The sequence below is a fragment of the Chiloscyllium plagiosum genome, chromosome 33, assembly GCF_004010195.1.
Source record: "Chiloscyllium plagiosum isolate BGI_BamShark_2017 chromosome 33, ASM401019v2, whole genome shotgun sequence".
Lineage (NCBI taxonomy): Eukaryota > Metazoa > Chordata > Chondrichthyes > Orectolobiformes > Hemiscylliidae > Chiloscyllium > Chiloscyllium plagiosum.
This window is the reverse complement of record NC_057742.1, coordinates 26,420,517-26,446,446: the sequence shown is the minus strand read 5'-3', so window position 1 is coordinate 26,446,446 and position 25,930 is coordinate 26,420,517. Positions and strand designations below refer to the sequence as shown.

At 39.6% G+C, this 25,930-nt stretch overlaps 1 protein-coding gene across 1 annotated transcript in view; it reads right to left on the bottom strand.

The window, feature by feature from the left end:
- LOC122539960 (speckle type BTB/POZ protein) overlaps positions 1 to 24,688 on the bottom strand; it is a 125,127-nt gene extending 100,439 nt beyond the window's left edge. Inside the window, exon 1 of the mRNA XM_043675190.1 lies at positions 24,570 to 24,688. The gene's annotated coding sequence lies outside the window, so the exon portion shown is untranslated. The remainder of the gene's footprint in view (positions 1 to 24,569) is intronic.
- Between the last annotated feature and the right edge of the window lie 1,242 nt (positions 24,689 to 25,930).

The window sequence follows — 25,930 nt, the reverse complement described above, 5'->3', positions numbered from 1 at the left end:
ATTTCCACTGTATCAAATAGCTATCAACACTTTTCCCTGAAAAGGTGCATTTCTTTCTGACCCAAATACTCTTGGTAGTAAAACATTTCATGTTCCAGCAACTATACAGAATGATAAGCTATATATACACTAAGTAGTTCTCCAGTAATAACATTATAATTGAACCTGATCATTTCCTTGTTTGACTTTCACATTTGTGCACTTTACTGCACATAATATTGAACACAATCTTTGTTTTTCTTGGCACAATGCCACTACTGCTATCTAGACGGAGATGAGGCAACTCAATACAGACCAAACCTTGCAACCTCATAAGACCACAAGATATATCAGACTTAGGTCATTCAGCCCATCAAGTCCACCATTCGATCATGACTGATGTTTGAGACCCATTCTCCTGCCTTCTCCCTGTAACATGACCCCATTGCTAATCAAGAAACTGACTTAACTACACAATGACTTGTACTCCACAACCTTCTGCATGGGGTTCCACAGATTGACCACCCTCTAGCTGAAGAAATTCCTCATCTCCGTTCTATTGTGTCAACCCATCATTGAGGCTGTGCCCTTGGTTCCTAGTCTCTGCTATTTGTGAAAATACCTTCTCAACATCCGCTCCATTCAGGCCTCTCACTATTTGTGAAGTTTCAATAAGGTACCTCACACCCAACAACCCCCCCCCCCCCCCACCAACCTTCAAACATTGCTTGTTACATCCATAAATTAATCAAGTTGTTGTACTGTTTCCCCCTTCAATCAAAGCAAAATGTTCAATAACACAGTATAGTTTTAACTCCTCCATCTCCACATGATATACATTGAAGGTAGTTTGCTACAGACAGCCAAGTATGGCAAACCACACAGTAGCAAGTCCCCAGTGTTACAAAAAGCCAATCTCATGCCTCCAAGTTGAGTCTCACGATATGGTGAAAAACAAAACAACCCGACCGATCCAAACTGAGAAGTGAAGATTTGAGGAGAACAGTCAGGCTGAGAACATGTATAAGGTATAAGCAGGCAGGGAAAGAGTTAAATTTTGAGTTCTGTGAAACAAGAGTTTCAGTTGAGCATGACTCAGATCAGATAAGAACTTGCAGTGCTGGAGGCAAGGGTAATGGTTTAACAAGGTGGCAAAGCATTACGTAGAGCCATCTAACAAGATGAGTTAGCATTCAGTATGTAACGTCAGTTACTAAGGTGAGCAGTATTCATTTTGTGAAACCAGTTATTCATTCTAACAGCAGATGGATTAATCCTTACTGTTAATTGTTGATTATAACGGTCACTCAATTAATATGAATGTTGTCTTATCTGGATGCTCCACCTTGCAAATTGACTATATAGTTCATTGAGAAACTACTCGTCCAGAGAAGACTGTGAACTCATGTCCCTGTCCACATGGGCCAACGTTCTCTCTCCCTCCAGGGATGAAGGGGGTAAAACTACACTGTCTGAGCATTTTGCTTCGACAGTGGGGGTGGGGGGAGAAATGGGCCGACAAACTGAGAAAGTGAGTCATATTAAACAGAACACCCCAGACACTAAATTAATAGGGTAGCTTCCACAATATATACAATAAATCTGGCTGAGCTACGTTTTGGACCAAAAGCAAATAAATCCAGCAACCAGCTAGAGGTCAGCTATTGTCAGAGCTGCATGAAGTTGTTACAAAAAGTCCTCTCTCTGCACTGTTTCTATAGAGGAATACAGTCGCCTTCACATCAAGAATGAAGCAGATCACAGAAGGGGAGGGGACAGAAAGTGTGCACTATAGAGATTCATAACATTCCTTGCATTTTTAGTATCTAATGAAGCTCAAATCAAGTCATTCCACTTTACAGTCAAGACTACCAATGTATTAGAATAAAGTTCCACTTGTTGGTTTAAAAGAAATCAGTGGGTACATCTGGAGTCATTATTCAACCTGATCAGGTGCAATACAGATTAATTCACCTTATACAACATCATCTCATTCCAATTTCCTCTACAATTATGCTGGGCCTTCACTCTGATTTACACCGAGTAAGCCAAACAACTTTAGGCTAATGATCCAGCTGCAGGGAAAATTTAGCCTCAACAATCAAAATTGTCACGCAGCACAGTTCCATTTCAGTGGAAGCAGTTCCATGGCACTGCTCATACATGATATCAATTGCCATAAAACATTATAGCTTACTTGCCCCAAGAGTAGTATATCCAAATATTAAACATAGTTACAAGCTTTATCCAAATGATGAGAGAGAAATGACATCAGTGCCTCTTGTTGTGTGCTCTCCTATTCAATGCTTTTTTTTCCTGAATTGCTAATAAAGACCATTCTATTCTTAAAAAGCGCAATATCCTCAGTTTTTCCCCCAATCACACTGAATTTAGCAAGTATCTAGGCAAACTCTATGATCAGAGAACAGATTAATCAATGCTGTTTACTTTGACCACTGCAAAAAAATGGCCTAAACTGTCCAGACGGTTTCCCTCTTCAAAAGAGAAATTATATTTCTCATTCTGTGCAGTACACAAAATTAATAAGTTCCTCAAACCACCCCCCAGTAAAAAAAATTACTTCCAAATATGAATCTTCCAGCCCAGAAATCAAAATCAAAGTATAACCAGTTACATCAGGATTACATTAGGATCACTAGAAGGGTGTGATTAAAAAAAAATGAAAATATTACAGCAGCTTAGACTCATGCAAGAGACAGATGCACAATATCAGGTGTGGAGTTGCATTCAATATTTATAGCACTCAACTTACAGTACAGTGTGGAAAAGTTCAACCAAATTGATTCATAACTAGCTGATTTAGGGTTGCAGACAAGAAAAAAAGCTTGATGCACCCAAGTCTGTGTATTTAACACCAATTTGACATAGCTCTTGGTTACATGTGGCTCCAGCTGCATGATAATTTAATACTCAAAATGATTACTACAACCAAAAACAACTTTCAAAATGCATTTGTACTCCAATGGCTGGTGGGTCCTGGCCAGACAGAACCTAGTTTACACTAGCTGGTTCCTGCCAAGCAGGAGCTATAAATGCGTCATTCGGGAAAGAATATTGCGCATACCTACATTTATAGAGATCATTCCCAAGGAAGAATCCCTGCTTTCTTAACATACAAATTACTTTCAGTACACCCAAGTCCCCAAAAGCTTAGAAACATTCTTAGCGTTGGCTATGCCAAATTATCAAGCAGGCAGTATTGACAGTTTTACAAATATGTGCAAAAGTCTAAGATCATCCGCACATAGCAGACCCTCAAAAGGCAAACAAAGATGGTGACCACCCACACTGATTGTTTACTTTTGTACTTGGCATAAAAATGAATCCACCATTTTGTCATGCAGCAGCAAATGTGTTGAGAACACTGACACTTCTTGCAAGGAGTCTAAGTTAGAAGTCATTGTACATGCCCCATTATGAAACAGAACATACAGAGTATGATCTAAGCTTTTAGCCAATAGTCTGATGAACTGTCAATGGCCTGAAATATTAACAGTTTGTCTCCACAGGGCTGCCTGCCCTGAATAGATTTTTTTAAAATATCAAACTTTTATTTGTTGCTAACAGGATTAATATGTCACTTGGTCTACAATTTCATTTTCTCCAAGCTACCACTACTTTCTTTTGTGTCATTTTCCCTCCTCTACATAGCATCCTCGTGGTCCAAGGGTTTCTCACCACACACCCAAAACACCATCACAAAAGGGATGGGGGAAGGAGGCATATTCAGAACTACCCTGGCCAGTAAGGGCACTGAATCCACTCTATTGATGTTATTCTGCACCACACAGTAGTGAATTAGTGAAATGAGACAAACCACCACTTCTACTTATTACTACCACCATCAAATTCAAATCAATTTGTCATAAAACATCAGTTCCCTTGTACGCTATTAAGTCAACAGTTAAACTAAACGCTGTTTTGTAATCTTGTTAGATACATTTTTACAATATGGTTATACAAGGAAACTACATTGGAGGGGAATTTTAAGTTTGTTTACAAATTAGGTTTATTAAAATTACTCAAAACAATAAGTACACTGTTCTCAGCACATGCATGGTCCCGTGCATTTTTTATTTGCATGCGAGGTGGCCTTCACTGGCTGGGATAAAATTTATTCCCCTTGAAAAGGTTGTGTTGAGCTGAATTCTTAAACCGCTGCAGTCTATATGCTATAGGTCGACCCTCAATGCTGGTATGGAGGGAATTCCAGGATTTTGAACAAGCAACACTGAACGAAGAGGGTTAGATTTCCAAGAAAGAATGGGGAGTGGTTTGGAAGGGAATGTTCAGATCATGGTGCTCCTATGTATCTGCTGCATTTGTCCTTCTACATAGCAGTGGCCATGGGTTCGGAAGGTGGTGCTCAAAGAACCTTGCAGTATAACTTGTAGACAGTACACATTACTGCTAATGAACATTGGTGTTGGAGGGATTGGATGTTTGTGAATGTGGTACAAATCAAATGGGGTTTTTGGCCTGGATGGTGTCAAGCTTCTTGAAACTTATTGAAATGCGCACACCCAGACAAATGGCAAGTATTCCAACACACTGACTTGTGCCTTGCAGACGATTGGACAAGGTTTGAGGAGTCAGAAGTCAACTTACTCACCGCAGGATTCCTAGCCTCTGACCTGCACTTGTAGCTACTAGTCATACGGCTCGTCCAGTTGAGATCAGTTTCTGGTCAATGGGATTCAGAGATGCTAACATCAAGGAATGACAGTTAGATTTTCTCTTGCTGGAAGGGGTCATTGCCTGGCATTTGCTGTAGTACAAATATTACTTAGCACCTGTCAGCCTAAGCTTTGACTAATGTCTAGGTTTGGCTGCATCAGGACATGGACTGCTTCATTGTCCGAGTCATCGTGAATGGTGCTGAACATCGCGCAATCAGCAAACATCCCCACTTTTGACTTTATGATGGAGGGAAGGTCATTGATGAAGCAGCTGAAGATGGTTGGGCAAAGGAAATACAAATGGACAGGAAGTGAGCTTTGAGAACATTGTGACTGCACAAACTGCTGCAGTTTAATGTTTAACACCTTACTGGGATTCTCATTGGTTTTCGCAATTTATTGAACAAAAAAAACATATGTTTTTCTTAAAAACAAATTATAGTATTTTTTTTAATCAGTAAAAGGTATTGAGACATCAATTAAGTGAAGTAAAATTGTGAAAACTGGATAAAATCTCAATAACATATGAATGTACATTTGCAAGATTGCAATATTTACTCTTTCCAAACTTCTTAAAACCTTTCTCACTGAGTACAAGTAACATCAAGTTGTAAAGACTGAAAATTGCCAACTGGAGGTAACAATGCAAAATTAGAAGAGATACTAAATGTTAAATTCTTTCAGAGATGTGGAAAAATATCTAAAATAATAAAAGCAGAAGACATAGGGACAGAAGTACGCCATTCAGTACATCAAGTCTGTTCCAACATTCAATAAAATCATGGCTGGTTGGAGTTGAGGATTATCCACTTTCCCGCCTTTGCCCCATTACCCTCAATCCGCTAACTAATTTAAAATATCTACCTCAGCCCTGAACGTACTTAATGACCCAGCCTCAAGAGCCTTTGCAGTAAAGAATTCCACAGATTCATTACCCTCAGAAAAAAGTCGTAAGAATCAAAAGTAAGAGTAGGCAATTCAACCCCTTCAGCCTGCACAACGCTTTAAACACAATCACAGTTGATCTCATCTCAGCCCCACTTTCCTGCCCACTCCCTATAACCTGGAGCTAATTAAACATCTGTCTATGTCTTCCTCAAATATCCATTGCATTCTGGGGTAGTGAATTCCAGAGACTCTCAATCCAGAGAAAAATAATTCTTCCTCAACTGTTTTAAGTCTAACACTCTTAGCCTAAAACAACAACCTCTCATTCTATATTGCCTCAAAAGGAAAAACATTCACATTACATCAACTTTGGCAATTGCCTTTAGCATCTTATGCACCTCGATTAGAGATACCATCATGCGTTTTAAATAGGCAAACCCTTTGAGATTATACTCTGGTCCTACATTCTCCTAAAAGAGGAAAACAACCTCGTTACTTCTACACTTAAGCACCACCACTCCCCACCCACCCCCATCCCAAAAGAATCTGATCCAAGCTTTAATAAAGTCTCATTTTTCTAAACTCCAATGAGTACAGGCTCAACCTACTCAAACTCTTCAAAAGAAGATCTGCAATCAACCTGATTTACCTTCTCTGAACTGCCTCCAATGGTAGGATTTCTTTCCTTAGTTTAAAGGTGCTCTACACTATTCACAATATTGCAGGTTTGGTCTGAGAAATGCCATTTATAGTTTTCAAAAGAACTTTATTTTTATACTCCATTCCCTTTGAAGTAAAGGCCAACAATCCATTTGCCTTCCCTGCTACCCATTGAGCTTGGATGCTAGCTTTTGAGAGTCATGCACATTTCTGCAGGCTTTCCCCAATTAAGTAATATTCAGCTACTAAAGTGCATAAACTCACATTTTCCCCCCACCTGCCAAGCTTTTGCCCCTCCATTGGCTCTGATATCCTCACTACTTATACTCACACCTTATTTTATATATGGGAGAAAGCTAAATATTAGGATTCAAGAACTGCCAGCACCAAAATGTTCAATGATATGAATTTCTTTTACACTTTTTTTATTTGCACTTTATTGAAGGAAAAGATTTACCATATCTATACTATTTAAAAGACAACATACCCAAGATTTTTTAACCCACCTTTCCTGCAAAAAAGCTCTTTAACTATGCTTCACAACTCAAGCACTACCAAAATGGAAATCAGTCATCATCTTAATGTCTGCACATTTTCCAATGCAATTTTGCTTCTAGAATGGTCAGAGAAGAAATGGGTGGAACATGATCTCAGGGAAGGGAGTGTCAGTCAAATTTCTAAGTCTAGTTGTAGTATTAAGATACAATCAATCCCAGAATTTTGAGGAAGGCAAGAGAACAAAGTGCTGAAGTATTGACAAATATCTTTGGTCCCAGAGGTCTGGAGAATAGCTTCTTGTCCCATTGTTCAAGAAGGGTAGTAGAGATAATCGAGGAAATTATGGGCCTGTGAGCACGTTGGTGGACAAGATCTATGTACAATTAGTAGCAAGTGGATTTATTAGATTAGAGTCCCTACAGTGTGGAAACAGGCCCTTCAGCCCAACAAGTCCACACCGACCCTCCGAAGAGCAACCCTACCCAGACCCATTTCCCTCTGACTAATGCACCTAACACTATGGGCAATTTAACTTGGCCAATTCACCCAACCTGCACATCTTTGGACTGTGGGAGGAAACCGGAGCACCTGGGAGGAAACTCACGGACATAGGGAGAATGTGCAAACTCCACTCAGACAGTCGCAAGAGGCCGAAATCGAACCTGGGACCCTGGTGCTGTGCAGCAGCAGTGCTAACCACTGAGCCACCGTGCCGCCCCAAAGTTAGTGATAGATAGCATGGTCATGCCTCACTAAGTTGATTGAGTTTTTTGAGGAGATGACAAAGATGATTGACGAGGGAAAAGCAGTTGATGTTGTCCACATGGACTTCAGTAAAGTCTTTGACAAGGTCCCTCATGGCAGACTAGTACAAAAGGTGAATTCAAATGGTATTAGGGTGAGCATGCAAGATGGATACAGAACTGGCCTAGCCATAGGAGGTGGAGAGTAGCAATGGAAGGATGCTTTTTGGAATAGAGGGTTGTGACTAGTGGTGTTCCACAGGGATCAGTGCTGGGACCTCTGCTGCTTGTGGGCTCCATACATTTGGAGGAAAACATACCTGATCTAATTTCCAGACAATGTAAAGACTTTGTATTTGAGTTGCAGATAGAGAAGAGGATTTTCAGAGGATACAGCAAGATATAGATCAATTAAAGGCATGCGCAGAAAAATGGCAAATGGAGCTTAATCCAGATAAATATGAGGTGATGCATTTTGGAAGGTCAAGTATGGGTGAAAATTATATAGTGAATGGCAAAACCCTAAGGAGTATTAATATGCAGAAGAATCTGGGTGTGCAGGTCCACAGATCACTGAAGGTGGAAGCGCAAGTAGATAAATAGTTAAAAAAAAGACCTAAGGCATGCTCGCCTTCATTGGTATATAAGGACAGATAGGCTTTGCTACAGCTTTATAAAACTTTAGTTACAGGAGACTTGTAATACTGCGTGCAGTTCTAGCCTCAGTACTTCTTAGAAGGATGTATAGAAAGGTTTACTAGAATGTTGCCGATATGGGGGATTTTGGCTATGTATAACCTTGAAGAAAAGTTGGGTAGAATGGATTTGTGTTCACTGAAATACTGAAATGCAGTAGGTTGAGTGGGGACCTGAAAGAATTGTAAATGATTGTGAATGGCATGGATAGAGTAGAAAGTACTAGCTGGGGGCAGTGGGGGGGTGGGGGAAAATGAGTTTAAAAAATGTGTAAGGCAGGAAGCGTAGCCTTACAAGGCAGTGCTGGATGTCTTGAAATGCATACAAGTAGATAAATCCCCAGGACCTGATCAGATGTAGCCTACAATTCTATGGCAAGAAATGCGATTGCTTCTTACTGAAATATTTGTATCATCAATAGTTGTTGTGGTTCTGTTCGCCGAGCTGGAAGTTTTTGTTGCAAACGTTTCGTCCCATGGCTAGGCGACATCATCAGTGCTTGGGAGCCTCCTGCGAAGCGCTTCTTTGATGTTTCCTCCGGTGTTTATAGTGGTCTGTCCCTGCCGCTTCCGGTTGTCAGTTTCAGCTGTCCGCTGTAGTGGTTGGTATATTGGGTCCAGGTCGATGTGTTTGTTGATGGAGTTTGTGGATGAATGCCATGCCTCTAGGAATTCCCTGGCTGTTCTCTGTCTGGCTTGCCCTATGATAGTAGTGTTGACCCAGTCGAATTCATGTTGCTTGTTGTCTGCGTGTGTGGCTACTAAGGATAGCTGGTCGTGTCGTTTCGTGGCTAGTTGATGTTCATGTATGCGGATTGTTAGCTGTCTTCCTGTTTGTCCTATATAGTGTTTTGTGCAGTCCTTGCATGGCATTTTGTACACTACATTAGTTTTGCTCATGTTGGGTATCGGGTCCTTCGCTCTGGTGAGTTGTTGTCTGAGCCACAAGGATCGGTGCTGGGTTCACTACTTTTTGCCATTTAAATTAATTATTTAGATGTTAGCATAAGAGGTACAGTTAGTAAGTTTGCAGATGACACCAAAATTGGAGGTGTAGTACACAGCGAAGGTTACCTCAGATTACAAAGGGATCTTGATCAGTTAGGCCAATGGGCTTAGAAGTGGCAGATGGGAGTTTAATTCAGATAAATGTGAGGTACTGCATTTTGGTAAAGCAAATCTTAGCAGGACTTAATGGTAAGGTCAGAGGGAGCGTTCCTGAACAAAGAGACCTTGGAGTGCAGGTTCATAGCTCCTTGAAAGTGGAGACCCAGGTAGATAGGATAGTGAAGGCACCGTTTGATATGCTTTCTTTTATTGGTCAGAGTATAGAGTACAGGAGTTAGGAAGTCATGTTGCAGCTATACAGGACAATGGATAGGCCACTTTTGGAATATTGCCTGCAATTCTGGTCTCCTTCCTATCGGAAAGATGTTGTGAAACTTGAAAGGGTTTAGAAAAGATTTACAAGGATGTTGCCAGGGTTGAAGGATTTGAACGATAGGGAGAGGCTGAACAGGATGGGGCCATTTTCCCTCGAGTGTCGGTGGCTAAGGGGTGACCTTATAGAGGTTTACAAAATCAATGAGGGGCATGGATAGGATAAGTAGACAAAGTCTTTTCCCTGGGATGGGGAAGCCCAGGACTAGCGGGCATAGGTGTAGGGCGAGAGGGGAAAGATATAAAAGATACCTAAGGGGCAACTTATACACACAAGGGGTGATACATGTATGGAATGAGGTGCCACAGGAAATGTGGAGGCTGGTACAATTGCACCATTTAAAATGCATTTGGATGTGTATATGAATTGGAAAGGTTTGGAGGGATATGGGCCAGGTGCTGGCAGATGGGACTAGATTGGTTTGGGATATCTGGTCGGCATGGATGGTTTGGACTGAAGGGTCTGTTTCTGTGCTGTACATCTCTATGAGTGCCTGGAACACACTGCCAGAGGTGGTGGTAGAGGCAGATACAGTTGCAGCATTCATGAAACACCCGGATGGATACATGAATAGGAAGGGAAGAGAGGGATATGGATCCTGCAAGTGAAGAGTGTTTTCATATGGTAGGGCAAAATGTGTCAGTGCAGGCTTTTGTTTTAGAGATGGGGACTGTTCCTGTGCTGCATTGTTCTTGGTCACCATTTCAGTCAAAACATATTCAGCTAATTGTAGTCCAAGAATTCTTTGCTTGAATCATTCAATGGATGCAGCTATACATCTTGGTATTTATTCAAAAGTCTAGACAAGAAATGTTATAATCTACTTGTAATGTTAAAAATTCCTTGCTTAATTCTAAATCATTTGTTGAATAAGTATATATTTCATTTAGTCAACAATAATAATATTTAAGTCTGAGGCTCTGAATATTTTTTTAAAAAAATGCCCGAGAGCCAAACATGCACGAGTACTTTCAAAGTCACAGAACTTTATGTCAAACCAACAGAGCCTGTAATTTGCATTTTCAGACTGAAACATCAACATGAGCGAAAATCAGAATTGAGGTTGGAAGGAAAGGCATTTCAAGCAAAGAACTTCACTTTACTCCACCATGGAATTCTTTTCACACACAGGACATGAATAATGTTAAAAAACATTGGTTTGATTTTTTTTTAAACCATTATTTCACTGTTACAGATCTACCTTAAAGATTTTGTTTAGCTATAAATTGACTAATCTTAAAATCCAATCTAAAATCGGTTTGTCCCTAAAAATATTCATTGTCTATTTCTTTCATTTAATCTCAACTTATGTTCTTACCACTTCAGACATACAATGCATAATTTTCTACAATTTACAAACTGCAGTTCTCTCTATAAGCTTTGACTGAATAATAAAAAAGTTCATAGTAATATGTTTTTGTCTGTGAAATGGGAATAAAGTACAGGTAAATAGCCCAGTAATGCAGAAAGACTAATCATTGAGAACCTACCCGTGCTACTTAATTTAGATCAACTGTCACAGTAAAATAATTCATTTCAAAAGCCTTGTGCAATACAATAAGGCTAATAGCGCATTTAGAAACAGTGCTGTCACATTTGATTCTGCCACATCTTGCGGACTTGCCCTCCAGCAGCAGTTTCAACTGTTGTACCAATACTAGATATACACTTCAAACAGATGGCTGGGAGTGTACTGCAGGCTCTTATACAATTATGGGGTTCAGATGCATCATAAACCACAGGAGTGAAACTGGAGAAGTTTATTAATATAATTTGAACTCAGACAATTGCATCATAATTTCTAATGCACGCCAAACCATCTGGCCTTTATATACACAAGTTTGGTTTTAAAACCAATGATTTCCTTCCCTTGTGTAAAAGATCCATAAAGGCTTTCACCACACAGTGGAAAAGATGTCATAATGGTACCTACAATGAAATAACACAATACAAAGCAAGGAACATTATTTTCTTTATTTTCATTGCTTTAAATCACACCCCAACGCTACTTGGATATATAATCACAGGTCATGCTTTGATGCTGAGTAAAGTCCAAGAAGTGCCGACTAAACAGCAACATGCAATTATTTCACAACATAGCCTACAGGGTTCAAGAAAGCAATGTATCATTAAACTTTCAAGGGAAACAAAGGATGGGAAATAAACACCAGACTTTGCAGGAGACAGTGTATGGATTCATTTGAAAATGGTAATAATTTGAATACAATCGGGTGGTGTATTAGTAAACTTCCAAATATACTTCCTTTCAATATTCCAACATAATTTTCACTATCTAATCTTTGCTCACAATTATGTGTTGTGACATTTTATGTATCAAAACACCAGTCATGCACTCAAAGCAAAATTTTAAACAAGGAAAGTTCCTAGTTTTAGGCAGTACTCTTTTCTCTTTGTCTTGCAAGTCCTTAAACTCAGTATTGGTTCATAACTATGTTCCAGATACAGGTTGTTCTGCTTTAACACACATTTCATCAGCATGAACTGGCTATAAAGCTATTGACAAATTGTGGATGTTGCTTGGATAATACTTTTGCCAGAAATGTTGATTCTCCTGCTCCTCGGATGCTGCCTGACCTGCTGTGCTTTTCCAGCACCACACTCTCGACTCTGATCTCCAGTCCTCACTTTCACCTAATGCAAACCTTCTGTTGAACAGGTGCAGCAATTTTCTACTAGCAATCTTCTACAATAGAAGATTCTATAATAGTTTTCAATAATGCAGTTTTCACATTATAGCAGAACGACCTGTAGTGCTGTGGAAATACCTTAAGGCCCCAAACTGCCAATGTAATCACCATTGTTTTGTTGGCAAAGTAGCTAATTTGTGTACCACTAGGTCACAGTAAGACAAAAATATAAACTGATCAGATTTTAAAATAGTGGTTACGGCGATACTAATTTTGCCAGGAGAACAAAACTCCCCGCTTCTTATTCTTACTTAAAATTTCCTGCCTTACTGTCTCTCATCTGGCCATTCCATTGCCCTACACAGCATCAAACACTTTTCCAACTTCATCCTTCTGCATAATAGTTCCACAGTATGGCTTTCTCCTGGTTTGATAAACCAGGATAGAATCTTTTGAAAGGCATGTTTCTCCTTTCTTCCTAAACATTGCCGATGCAGGCAGAAGTTTCATTCTTCGTTGCCACATATTATCTTGCTGCTTTCTATCAGAAATGTTTGACATTATCAGGTCATATTCTACAAACCCACAACTTGACTTCCCCTAAGGCTCTGCTACACTGTCCAACTTCCAGTCAGATAGTAACAAAGTCAATTTTCATCTACCATATATATTTGTATAAAGGTTGAGTTTCTAACTCAAGAAAATCAAAAAAATAGGGAATTAATATATAAGGGGTCAAAATCCACTCTCTCCTAACACCGTTATCCAACAGTTGCCAAGCCAGTGTCTATTCCTGACAAGTCTGCCTCCCAAAGCACAGAAAAGGAACAAAAAATTTGATTTATTTCAAATGCAAAATCTTCCGTGTTCTCCACAAACCATCCAGGGCTGACTTTGAAATTTGCAATGCCTAATTATCTAGCCTGTTTCAGGGTGAAGATTCAAATAGACCTGCAAGAAACAGAGCACAGATATTTTATGCAACTTAGGCTTTCTTGATCTATGTCTTTTACTACACCAAAATCCAAATTATGCAACAATCGACACCGACAACACAACCCAAACTTCAGTCACTCTACCAAACCCCATTACATCCTCATGCCTGAATAAAAATTCTCATCCTCATTTTCTCATCTCCATGTCTTGTCATAACTAGGACCCGTGGACACAGCCTTAGAATTAGAGGGGGTAAATTCAAAACAGAAATGCGGAGACATTTCTTCAGCCAGAGAGCGGTGGGCCTGTGGAATTCATTGCCGCAGAGTGCAGTGGAGGCTGGGACGCTAAATGTCTTCAAGGCAGAAATTGATAATTCCTTGTGACATAAAGAATTTAAGGGCTACGGGGAGTTGAAATGCCCATCAGCCATGATTGAATGGCGGAGTGGACTCGATGGGCCGAATGGCCTTACTTCCGCTCCTATGTCTTATGGTCTTATAACCTATTATAACCTGGAACATCACCCTTCCTCAGCTTTGTAAAATATGTGCATTTATGCTGTTTGGACACTACAAAACAATTCCCAAGCAGTGAATGACTTCTGAAATGTAGCCACCATTGCTTTGTAAGCAAAGTAGCACAACTAGGGCACAATAAGACAAAAATATAAACTGATCTTTTTTTTAAAAAAAATAGTGGTTACAGAGATATTAATTTTGCTGGGACAACGGAACCCCTCGCTTCATCTTCCAAACATTTTGTAGGATCTTTTACATCAAGCTGAATTGGGAGACTGTGTTTAGCAAATAATCTGGAAAACAGCAACTCTGACAACAGAGATCTTCCGTAGTTCTACACTGAAGTGAGAACCAAGATTGCAACCCTAAACAAAGAGTGGAACTTGAATCTACAACATTTTGATTCATAAGACACAGTGCCAACCACTAAAAAAAAGTTAAGATCATAAAGCATCCTTCTGCATAAGGCATACCATGGTCATTTAGTTCAGTCTTTCATTTTTCAAGCGTAAAGCAATTATAATCAAGACAGTGAATGAACAGGTCAGTATGTGGAAGTGCTTAAAAAGTGAAATCACTAAACAAATATTTTTGCAAAGTGCATTTCTAAAGATGCATGTCACAGAACCATTTATTGAAACTCTTACCTATAGGAACAGCTCAATTTTGACTCTGGTTGCTCCTTTAGTCAATCTCAATATAAAGTATTTGCACAAAATTTCAACTTTAAAATCATTGTGGAAATAAGTTACCAAAGCCAGTAGCTTGTTCAGCAGCTGCAAAATATCTAGGCAGATTCTCAACAAACTGCTGTCCAGATCAACACAACATGGCACTGCCAAATGTTTTGGCTACTTCAGTCAGCAAATTTGACTTTTCCTTGCAGGGTAATGCACTGCATGCTAAATTAAGGATGGAAACTAGCTAGAATAGATATAACATCCATGGACAAATTTGAAGGTGGCGCCAACAAATATGCAATATTTTGAGATTTCTGCCTAAATTTCTTCCTTAATTCTAAGAGGCGATCCAGTATTTTTAGAGGGCAAATTAGGTTAAAGATTAAGGTTTATTGACGAAGGAAAAGCTTGAGTCAAGAGAAAGCTCAAATTATTAAAAATGAAAAGTAATAGTTCCCAAAGATATTTGAAAAGGGAAAAAAATGCTCAAGTGAACATCGGTCCTGTAGAAAGCAAACCTGGGAAATTAGTCATTGAAAACAGGAAAGCCAGAAAAGTTAGCTATTTGGCATCAATCTTCACTGTGGAAGATACAAGAAACATCCCAAAAACAGATATAGATCAGGAAATGGAAGTGAGGAAAATTAGAAGTGATATAGGCAAGTTGTTGGAGCTGGACTGACAAGTCGCTAGGTCTTGATGGACATCATCCAAGCCTGTTAAAAGAAGTGGCGGCTCAGAGTTGATTGATCGATATCGGTTTTAACATTTCCAAAAGTTCTCTAGATTTAGGAAATGTTCTATCACCTAACAAAACAGTGAATTAACTCTTTTTAAATAAAGGAAGGGGTGGTTAGCTGAAAGCAGGAAAGCAGGCCAGTTAGCTTAACTTTTTATTATTCATGGAACGTGGGCAGCAATGGCTCAGCCAGCATTTACTGCTCATCCCTGATTGCCCTTAAGATGGTGGTGAATAGTCGTCTTCAACTGCTGCAGTCCACTTTCCGTTGATAGACCCACAATGCTGTCAAGGAGGGAGCTCCAGGAGCCAGGACACTGAAGGAATGGCAAACTATCTCCAAGTCAGGATGGTAAGCAATTTGGAGGGGAATTTGCTAGAGGTGATGTTCCCACATATCTGCTATCTTTGTCCTTCTAGACTGTAATAGTTTGGGGTAATAGTAGGTGCTGTTTAAGGAGCCTTGGTAAATTTCTGCAGTGCATCGTGTAGTTGGTACACCCTGCTGCTAATGAGTGATGGTGGTGATGGGATTGAACGTTGTGAATGTGCTTCGAGTGTTGTCAGAGTTGCAATTATCCCAGAAAGTGAGGAGTAGTTCACTACATGTCAGACTTGGGTCTGGTAGATGGTGGACAGGTTTGGAGGAATCCTGAGGGGAGTTACTCACTGCAAGATTCCTGGCTTCTATCCTATTTAATCAGGATATGTAAATGTCTAGCTGCATTCAGTATCTGATCAATGGATGTTGACTAGAATGTTGATCTTTCATAAGCAAGGTGTTAGAAACTATTGTTAAAAAGTTATTCCAGCAGGTCACTTCGAAGCATTTAAGTTAATAAAGCAGGATCAGGCTTTGTGAAAGCAAAGTGTTTATCAAACGTATTTATTAAAGTTATTTGAGGAAGTAGCATGTTATGGAATAAATAGGGAACCAGTATGGATGTACAGTACCTGGACTTACAGTCATAGAGATGTACAGCACAGAAACAGATCCATCAGTCCAACTCGTCCATGCCGACCAGATATCCTAACCTAATCTAGTCCCATTTGCTAGCACGTGGCTCATATCTCTCTAAATCCTTCCTATTCATACACCCATCCAGAGGTCTTAAATGCTGTAAATGATACCAGCCTCCACCACTTCCTCTGGCACTCATTCCATACACTCATCACCCTGTGTGTAAAAAAAGTTGCCTCTTAGGTCATTTTTACATCTTTCCCCTCTCACCCTCCTAGCCCTCTAGTTGGGGACACCCCCACCCCAAAGAAAAGACTTGTCTATTTACCCTATCTATGCCACTCATGATTTTATAAACCTCAAAAAGGTCACTCCTCAGCCTTCAACGATCCAGGGGAAAACAGCCCCAGCCTATTCAGCCTCTCCCTATAGCTCAAATCCTCTAACCCTGGCAACATCTTTGTAAATCTTTTCTGAACCCTTTCAAAATCTCACAGTATCCTTCCAACAGGAAGGAGACGAGAATTGCATGCAGTTTTCCAAAAGTGGCCTAACCAATGCCCTGGACAGCCCTCCCAATTCCTATACTCAATGATCTGACCAATAAAGGCTGGCATACCAAACGCCTTCTTGACTATCCTATCTACCTGCGACTCTGTTTTCAAGGAACTAAGAATCTGCTCTCCAAAGTCTCTTTGTTCAGCAAAACTTTCCAGGACCTTACCATTAAAAGGTGTGCAAGTCCTGCTCTAACATGCTTTTCCAAAATACAGCACCTCACATTTATCCAAATTAAACTCCATCTGCCACTCCTCAGCCCACTGGCCTATTTGATCGAGATCCTGGTAATCGGCAAGGTAACCTTCTTCGCTGTCCACTGCATCACCAATTCTGGTGTCATCTGCAAACTTACTACTTTACCTTTTATGCTCACATCCAAATTTAGATAAATGACAAAAAGCAGTGGACCAGCACCAATCCTTGTGGCACACCATTGGTTCTAGAAGGTATGTGATAAATGCTATATCAAAAATAACTGCAGAAAATTGTAAAAGATGTCCCAAGTTGCTTGTTGCAAGGACTCGTGCTGGGCCTCATCTTTTTACAGTTTTTATAAATGGCTTGGTTAACAGGACCAAACAAATGGTTACTAAAATTTGCTGATGACACCAAAATAAGCCAGTTGTGAACAGGACTCAAAGAAATAAAGGGATATAGGTTATGTGAGTGGACAAAGATTTGGCAAAAGAGTATAATGTTGTAAAATATGGAACATTTCATTTTGGCATAAAGAATAAGAAAAACAGTATCCAAATGGTTAGAGATAGCAAAGGCCAGAGATGCAAGGAGATTGGAGTTTCCAGGTGCATTAATCATAAAAGGTTGAACCTCATGCTAACAAGTTAATAGGATGTTAACATTTATTGCAAGGGGGACTGAATACTAAAATAGGGTGGTTTTGCTTTAGATATATGGGTTGTTTGTGAGACCACATGCGGACTACCACATTTAGTCTTGGTTTCCTATTTAACGTGTAAATAAATGCACTGGATACAGTTCAGAAAATATTTTGCAGACTAACACCTGGAATGGGTGGGGTATCTTGTGAAGATAGTTTTGACAAGTTAGGTTTGCATCTACTGGAGCTTAGAAAGGTGAAAGGCAGACGGAACAGGATTAGGCTGCTCCTTATTTGTATGTTCACATTTACTCTACTGGGCAGTGGATAAACACACAGCATTTCTGTATCCATACCTGCTAAACCAAGCATACAGGGGAAAACTGGCCTGAAAATTATTATTTTGAACATCACAATGTGGTGATGCCAATTCATAAGGGCAATACTCAATGATGGCAGCAAAATTCCCAGAGTTCCCATTTATGGAGCAAAAAATTAAATTACAATTTTGATAAACATAGGATTCCAAAAAGGTCTTTCAATCACAAGTGCAAAGAAGGGAAAGACTAAGTTGCTAATGCAGGTATATGAGCAAATTAAAATTTCAAATCAGAGAACTGGTCAGTATCAGATTGTGTCAGATCTGGGTTTCTTTGGGTTACAATTTGCATTAATTTATAGCACCCTTCTGTATCTGGACATTAACGTATAATGTTTTTGCTGCTAAGTTCCCCAGGTTGGTGCAGCAGCTTGTTCACAGCATCTACTTCACAAACTTTCCAGCTATATATGTTAAAAATAATGAGAGTTCTGTATTACCAGTTTGAGAGATGAAGTGTGAATGCCTTTTAGTTATATCATTAAAGTGACTTACACCCTTCGACCTTTCTCACCCAAATTACAATGTCCTTAAAATAGACTGCATCACAGTCATGAGAAAAAAAAGTCAATGTAAGGATATCATAGCTCCAAAAAAACAACTGAATGCAGATTCGATCCTAAGATTGATTCAGTTGGCACATTTGTGGTTGAGAATGTCATTTGAACTTCTTAATTAGATTATATAATCATATTAAACATAAAAAGTAATGTTACCACCCTATCAACCACAGCATAAAATAATCTTAAATTTAATCTACCCGTACTTATAATCAAGTAATTTCAACCCTAGAATAAATTTCTCTCCCCTTCAATCTTGCATATGACAAATTTTCTCTCAGAATCCCAGCTGACTGCAAGTACAGATTACTGCAGCACTTGTTATAGACCAGTACAATAGAGTTATTATTCAGAGGAAAATACATGTAGTACACTGGGAATTCTTTTGAAGGGGTGAAGATTCTGAAAAATTGACACCAGCAAACTCACCATAACACCTTAAAAAAAATACTTAATCACCATGTCCAGGGAATTAATTAGCGCTGAAAATCTGTTGCTGGAAAAGCGCAGCAGGTCAGGCAGCATCCAAGGAACAGGAGAATCGACATTTCAGGCATAAGCCCTTTCAGGCATAAGGCACACTTTCCTCATTCCTGAAGAAGGGCTTATGCCCAAAATGTCGATTCTCCTGTTCCTTGGATGCTGCCTGACCTGCTGCACTTTTCCAGCAACACATTTTCAGCTCTTATCTCCAGCATCTGCAGTCCTCACTTTCTCCAGGGAATTAATTATGCCTGCATTTCTATACTTTCTTTTAAAAGAAAAACAGTACTTTCAATTCAAAGCTGATCAATTATCTGACTCATTTTCCAACACTACTCAGGTTATGTTGAAAAAAGGTATATATTGGTATATATAAAACAGCTGTCACGCCAATGTCGAGAAGACAGCTACGATAAGGTAAAAAGATGATTTATTTATGATGGCAAGTATATGAAGTTGCATTGGAGTCAAGGAGAGCTTCCTTTCTTCTCATCATAACCAACAGCCAAATGCCTAAGAACTTGAACACAACAATGACAACGAGCTTGCACATTAAGGTTGACAGGACACAAGTATACACACATTAACCAGTGAGATTAAATGCTGTACTCTCTCAAAATATTTAACTTTTACATCTTTATTGTATGTACACTTTTGCCAAATCAACATGTTTTAAGAATATTGATATAATCAAAATTTGTATTCTGGTCTATATTTTTGAAGCAATAAGTACAGATAATTATGGGTTTCGGAACTAATTTAAAGGTAAAAACCAAGGGTATTTATTAAAATCATAGAGACATATCAGTACTTAATGTTATCCTGCTATTACATTGAGCCCTCTCAATGCCAAGTCTGGCCATCATATAGAAGATTTACCATCAGGGCTCCAATAGTCAAATAAAATGCATGTTCTTATGGTTTTGAGTGTGGTGCATGATATGGTTACTATGTTACCACAATGTTTCTAATGCTGTTCTCCTTGAAGGGAGCTCTCAATTTCTTACATACATTTGTTTAAGAGAGTGATTCAATGTCTTGTTTAAACTGATGACTTAACTTAAAAATGGCCACTGCTAGCAAAAAGGTTATTGAAGCCTGTCAAAGTTTGTACTAGTGTTAAATGATGGGGGGTTACATTGTCATCAAAAGGCAGATCTTCCATCAGACATTTCATTTCATGTTTTGGAACTTGGTACATAATATTGAAAAATTGTCTAACGTACAAGGAATAATCCACCTTAAAACATAAGAGGAAGCACAGAAGAATATACCAAAGGGTAGTGATGCCAAAACACATCATTCTTTTGATACCTTAAGTTTCGATTCATCACATTGATTATTGAGCTGGATTACAGTCTGTTTCAATACAGATCAAACTGGCACACCACACAGAAAAGAATGGTTGCTAGACATTACACACAGGTTTTGTTATACAAAACCAGTCCATTGGATAAATTATCCCGTGACAATCAGCAAAACAACCACATTCAGCTCAAAAGACTAACAAGACATAGGATAGTAGAAAACAAATATTAAACACAAAGTCAGGCCAGTCAAATCAATTCAAATCTCACTGTTACATAACAGCAACAGCTGTACTACCTAGAACTAACATGAATGGACAAACATGCATTACATAACTATCTGCCACAACTGGGAAGACAAAAAAATACTCTCACCCCGAGAGGAAGCTAAATCATCATGGTAAAATAACATCACTGAAATACAGAAACCCCCAGTTGCTTCGTCATCAAGAGAACTAGAAGATGCTTCAACACCACTGATTTTAAGCATGGTAGATTTATAAACTAAACATCAATATTCCCAGCTGAAAAAAAGTGTGACTCAGAGGAGACTATACGTGACAGATGTGCCATGTTGGGAAGTCAAACAGCATTGGCAAAAAGGAAAGAAAAGCAGCAAGAGGGAAAGCAATAATCTAAAGACTTCTTCATCTGGCCACTTCCATCATATTTGTGAAGTACGGTAGCAACAATTGAACATTCAAACATTCTCCATGCTGCAGCATGGCAATATTCCTGAACTGGTTTGGAATTTAAACCATCATTAATAATGATAAATGATTGCTACATCCTTAACAGACTGACTCATACTCTGATAAATCCACTGGACATTACAAAATGTTGTTGATGTGACCCCAAACAGCGATTGTGATTGACGGGCTGTTCCCCCCAATAGCAAGTAACATAGCCAGTCCAATCCTATTTTTGATCACAAGTCACAGAGACTTTGCAGCAAGACATCAGTCAGGTACAGAAACCTAATGGACCAGCTATCTTAGCACAAACCAGGAACTAAATCCAGAATTCTCTTTTTCTCTTTGAAGTAAGGTCATACTGGGCAGTGCATTTATCACTGAATCACATGGGAGACAAACCTCACATTTTAAGCAACGGTTCTAAGTGGATTTTAAATGTAATCATGAATCAATGGTTTTATATGCAATGCTTCATTGTTTATAAGAAAAACAAAGTCAAGGCTCTCTAAAACATCATTAAGTGCTTATGTCAGTGTTCATAATTCTGTATAAAATCTAATATTTTAAATTAGCACAGAATCAAGGATATTAAACCATTCAAAATGCAGTTGGATACTAGGCAATGGCAACAGGAGAGGAATGAAATTTTCTGGAACAAGTGATCCTTCCTTATTCACTGTTCTTCAGTTTCTATATTTAAAAGAAAAACACTCTCAGGCAGGACAAAGAAAAAGGAAATCGATAACCAATGCTTTGAAAGTGACAGATTATTACCATCCAATCATGTGGTTTCACCTTCTACAAAAATTAAAGCTTCCATAATATAGTGGCATTCCTTTTCTCATTCCAATATTAGACTGGTGATAAAATGGCAGCTAGTGACTAGTGAAGATCTGCAGGAGTCAGTGTTGGGACTACAACAATAAACATTTTACATTAACGAAGGAATGAGGGCATTGTTACTAAATTTTGCAGATGACACAAAGCTAGGTGGAGGGACAGGTAGTGTTGAGGAAGCAGGAAAGCTGCAGAATGACTTGGACAGGCTAGGAGAATGGGCAAAAAATGGCAGATGGAATAAAGTGTAGGATAGTGTCAGGCCATGCACTCTGGTAGGAAGAATTATATTTATTTTGTAAACTGGGAAGGCTTCACAGGAACTTGGGAGTCCTCGTACAATATTCTCTCAAGGTTAACATGCAGGTTCAGCTGGCAATTAGGAAAGCAAATATAATGTTAGCATGAACTTTGAGAGGACTACAATACAACAGCAGGAACTGCCGTGGCTGTTTAAGGAAATATTGAGAAGCTTTTGCCCCCAAATCGAAGGAATGATGTGCTTGCACTGGATGCAGTCTAGAGGAGGTTTACAAGAATGATCCTAGAGATGCAAGACTTTTGATATATGAAGAATGGTTGAGGTGTGTGGATCTGTATTTGATGGAGCTTAGCGGGTAAGAATGTGGGGAAATCTCAATAAAACTTAGAATACTGATGGGCCTGGATAGAGTGAATGTGGAGAAGACGTTTCCCCACTAGAAGAGACTAGGACCTGAGGGCACAGCTTCAAGATTGAAGGAGAGCCTTGAGATGAGGAGGAATTTCTTCAGCAAGAGGGTGTTAAATCAGTGGCACTCAAAGCTACAGAAGGCTATGGAGGCCAAGTCATTGATTTATTTAAGACAAGGTAGAAACATTCTTGATTAGTAAGAGGACCAAAAGATTATGAGGAGAAGGCAGGAGAATGGGGTTGAGAAATGTATCAGCAATGACCAAATGGTGGAACAGATGTAATAAGCTAAGTGGCTTAATTCTGTTCCTATGCCTTATGGTCTGATAATTTCTATTAGTTTCCAAATCTCATATATACTGTTGATATTCATCACAAATAACAAGGTAAAGCTGCTTATATTCACCTAAATTTAATACTTGGCCAGAATTTTTTTTCTTAGGAATCGTGGAGAATATGATCAATTCCCAAAAAATGGCTGACCAGGACTCAACAAGTGAGTTTGAGCAGAAACAACATTCATCGAAACACTCAGCTCAGAATCTCAAAGCATCAGGCGCTGCAAAAGCAGCAGACGAAATCACTTCATCTTACATAAGAGTACCCAGTGTTACTTTTGTTCCAACTCAGTAACAGAGTATAACAAAATATAGCATGAAGACAGCAACCAAACAAAGTGTGATTTATTTTCAGAACTGCATTAGGTGAAACTTAAAAAAAGTGAACTATTTTGGCTCAGAGACAAAAGTTTCAGATAGAAAGAGTAAGAATAAGAGTGGGGAATGATGGAAAAAAGGTATATTGATTTTTAAAATTGAATTACTTTTAACAGAAATACTTCACACCAATAAAGAATTGCAGTATATTTAATATCAGAGGAGGGATGGTTTAGCTCAAATTCAACCATTCACTGCAATGAAGATGCTTGCAAATCTAACATATAAGTGGAAGTGCTGTATCTGACAACTGAGAAGTTCCAAAGTCAGGAGTCTTTGCTGTGTGAAAACATCCATTTATATATTAAAAAAACTGGTCTATCTCTCTCAATGTTGTTTGCCAGGCAGAAGCTGTCCTGTATTCACACTCTTACCTCCTAAGATTTTTCACAGCTTGTCACCAGGTCAACCCTCACTCTTCACATATTTTGCTGTCCCCCTCCTCAACAAGTCTTATAAATCTAACAATCATAAAAATACTCTGATAACACAATTTCACAAATGACTTTGTAATGTTACACTCGGAAATAATAGCACAGCAGCAATCATTTCCCTAACAGCTACAAGTATTACATCAACACTACTGCATAAGCCAAGGCCTGCCAAATCCTCTGCCTCAGTTCATCCATCCTTACCATTTCCCAAGAATCTAGTAAATTGCAGAGGGGTACAGTTATATGACTGCAACTGACCAGCAAGATTACAATTAGAAAGTGACAGCCCTAACAGTGGCCATGAACTCAAGGCTGAAAGTAACAGGACACCAATTGTCAATGTGGAGGCTCAAAGTGAAACTCACCAGGTTTTTTTTGGTAGATAGAAGGCAAAGAAAGACCCTTGCATTCCTACAGTTAAAACCATCTGGAACTATGATGGGGAGCTGCTGTGACATCACAGGAGTGACCTCAGGAGTCACAGGAAGGATTCACCATCCCCAATTCGAGTAAAAAAAACTGCGTCAAATGCACTTCAAACAACAATGGCGAGACAAGCAGGGCGACCAGACAAAACTTTGTACCATCAACTCAGGGGAAGCCCCCTACTTACCCCAAACCCTCAGGGATTTAAACCAACTAGACAGACGCTGAAGTGCTGCCGTTCATCTTTTGCTTTTTGAAAAAAGAAAGAGGCAAATAAATCTACTTTTGAAAACAAAAATCTCTGCATTGGCAGAAAACGCTTCCAACTCCGATCCAGTCACCGCCCGGTGTCCGGGAGACAGGGAGCGGTGGAGGTGGGATTTGGGTCGGATTCAGCGACGAGCTGAAAGTTTATGAGGGATGAAGGTTGTCGGCGCGGCCTGCGGGACTGCAGCAGCCTGCGGGAGGGGGAGGCGACATCCCAGCCCCTTCACTGCCGCTGCCTAACCCACCCCCGTCACTTCATCTGCTTCCTTATTCCCTTTTTTTAAAAAAGGAAACAAACAATTACCTGTTTTCGTCCGACCTTGTTCTCGCCGACAGTCTCCAGCAGTATTGCTGCGCTCTCCGCCACTACCACCATCCCCCTTCCCTCCTCCTCCTCCTCTTCCTCTCACCGCAACCGGGACTCGACGAGTTAAACCAGCGGCTCAACTCCCATCCGGGCCTCGCACTGCTCCCTCCGCCCCCCCAACACGCCGGAAATGACGTCACGCGCACCGGCTCAGCCAGTTGCATTGGCATCAAGCGCATGCGTACTGTCGTCGGTGTGCACTTTGAAAGGAGGGGCTGCCATCATTAATACAGGCAGAAAGTAACGCTACAAATCAAGCGAAGTTGCAAATTTCATGGGCTTTCACAATGTTGCATGTGTTTACACAAAATAGTTGTTCGCAACAGAGGTGATATAGGATCGCAGATGCAGTTTCAAATGAAGACCATTCCGCCCATTGTGTCCAACTTCTCCAATCTATCTTCACAACATCTATTTCCCAGAAACATTCTCATAAACCTCCTCTGTACTCTCTCCAATGTCTTCACACTTTTCTTACAGTTTGGAAGCAGAGTACACATTACTTCAGCTGATATCTTATAAAAACAGAAAAAGCTGGCGAACAGCACTCTGGCAGCATCAGTAAAGAGAAAAATAGTTAACATTTTGAGTCGAGTGACCTTCAGAGCTGAAAACAGCTGGGAAATATATGCTGATGACGGTAGGGGATTGGTGACCCAGTAAATAAGTAGAATATGTGGAAACAGTGCCTAGAGAGGGGAGAAAAAGGACACATGGGAACAGGAGTACGCCGTGCAGGCCCTCAATTCTGCTCCGCCATTCAATTATGGTTGATTCATGATTAACCTGTATCCCTACTTCATATACTATCTTGGACCCATATCGCTTAATGTCCTGACTGAATAAAAAATTGTCTCAGATTTAAATTTAACAGTTCAATTATCATTGACTGCCATTTCAGGAAGAGTGTTCCAAACCTCCATTGTTCAAGTTAAAGTACTTTCTAACATCTCTCCTATATGGCCTGACCCTCGTTCTTTTCCTGATGAAGGGCTTTTGCCCAAAACATCGATTTTCCTGCTCCTCGGTTGCTGCCTGAACTGCTGTGCTTTTCCAGCACCACTCTAATCTAGAATCTCGTTCTTAGACCATACTCCCTGGTTGTAGAATCTTCAAACTGTTGAAATATTTCATCTTTATCTAACCTGAGTTTCCCTGTTGATATCCTGAAGACCTCGGTTAGATCACTCCCTAACTTTCTAAATTCTAGAGTATAAAGGCCTAATTTATCTAATTTCTCCTCATAACTTAAACACTTATGTCTGGGTATCATCCTTGTACCCCCTCCAGATTTCAAA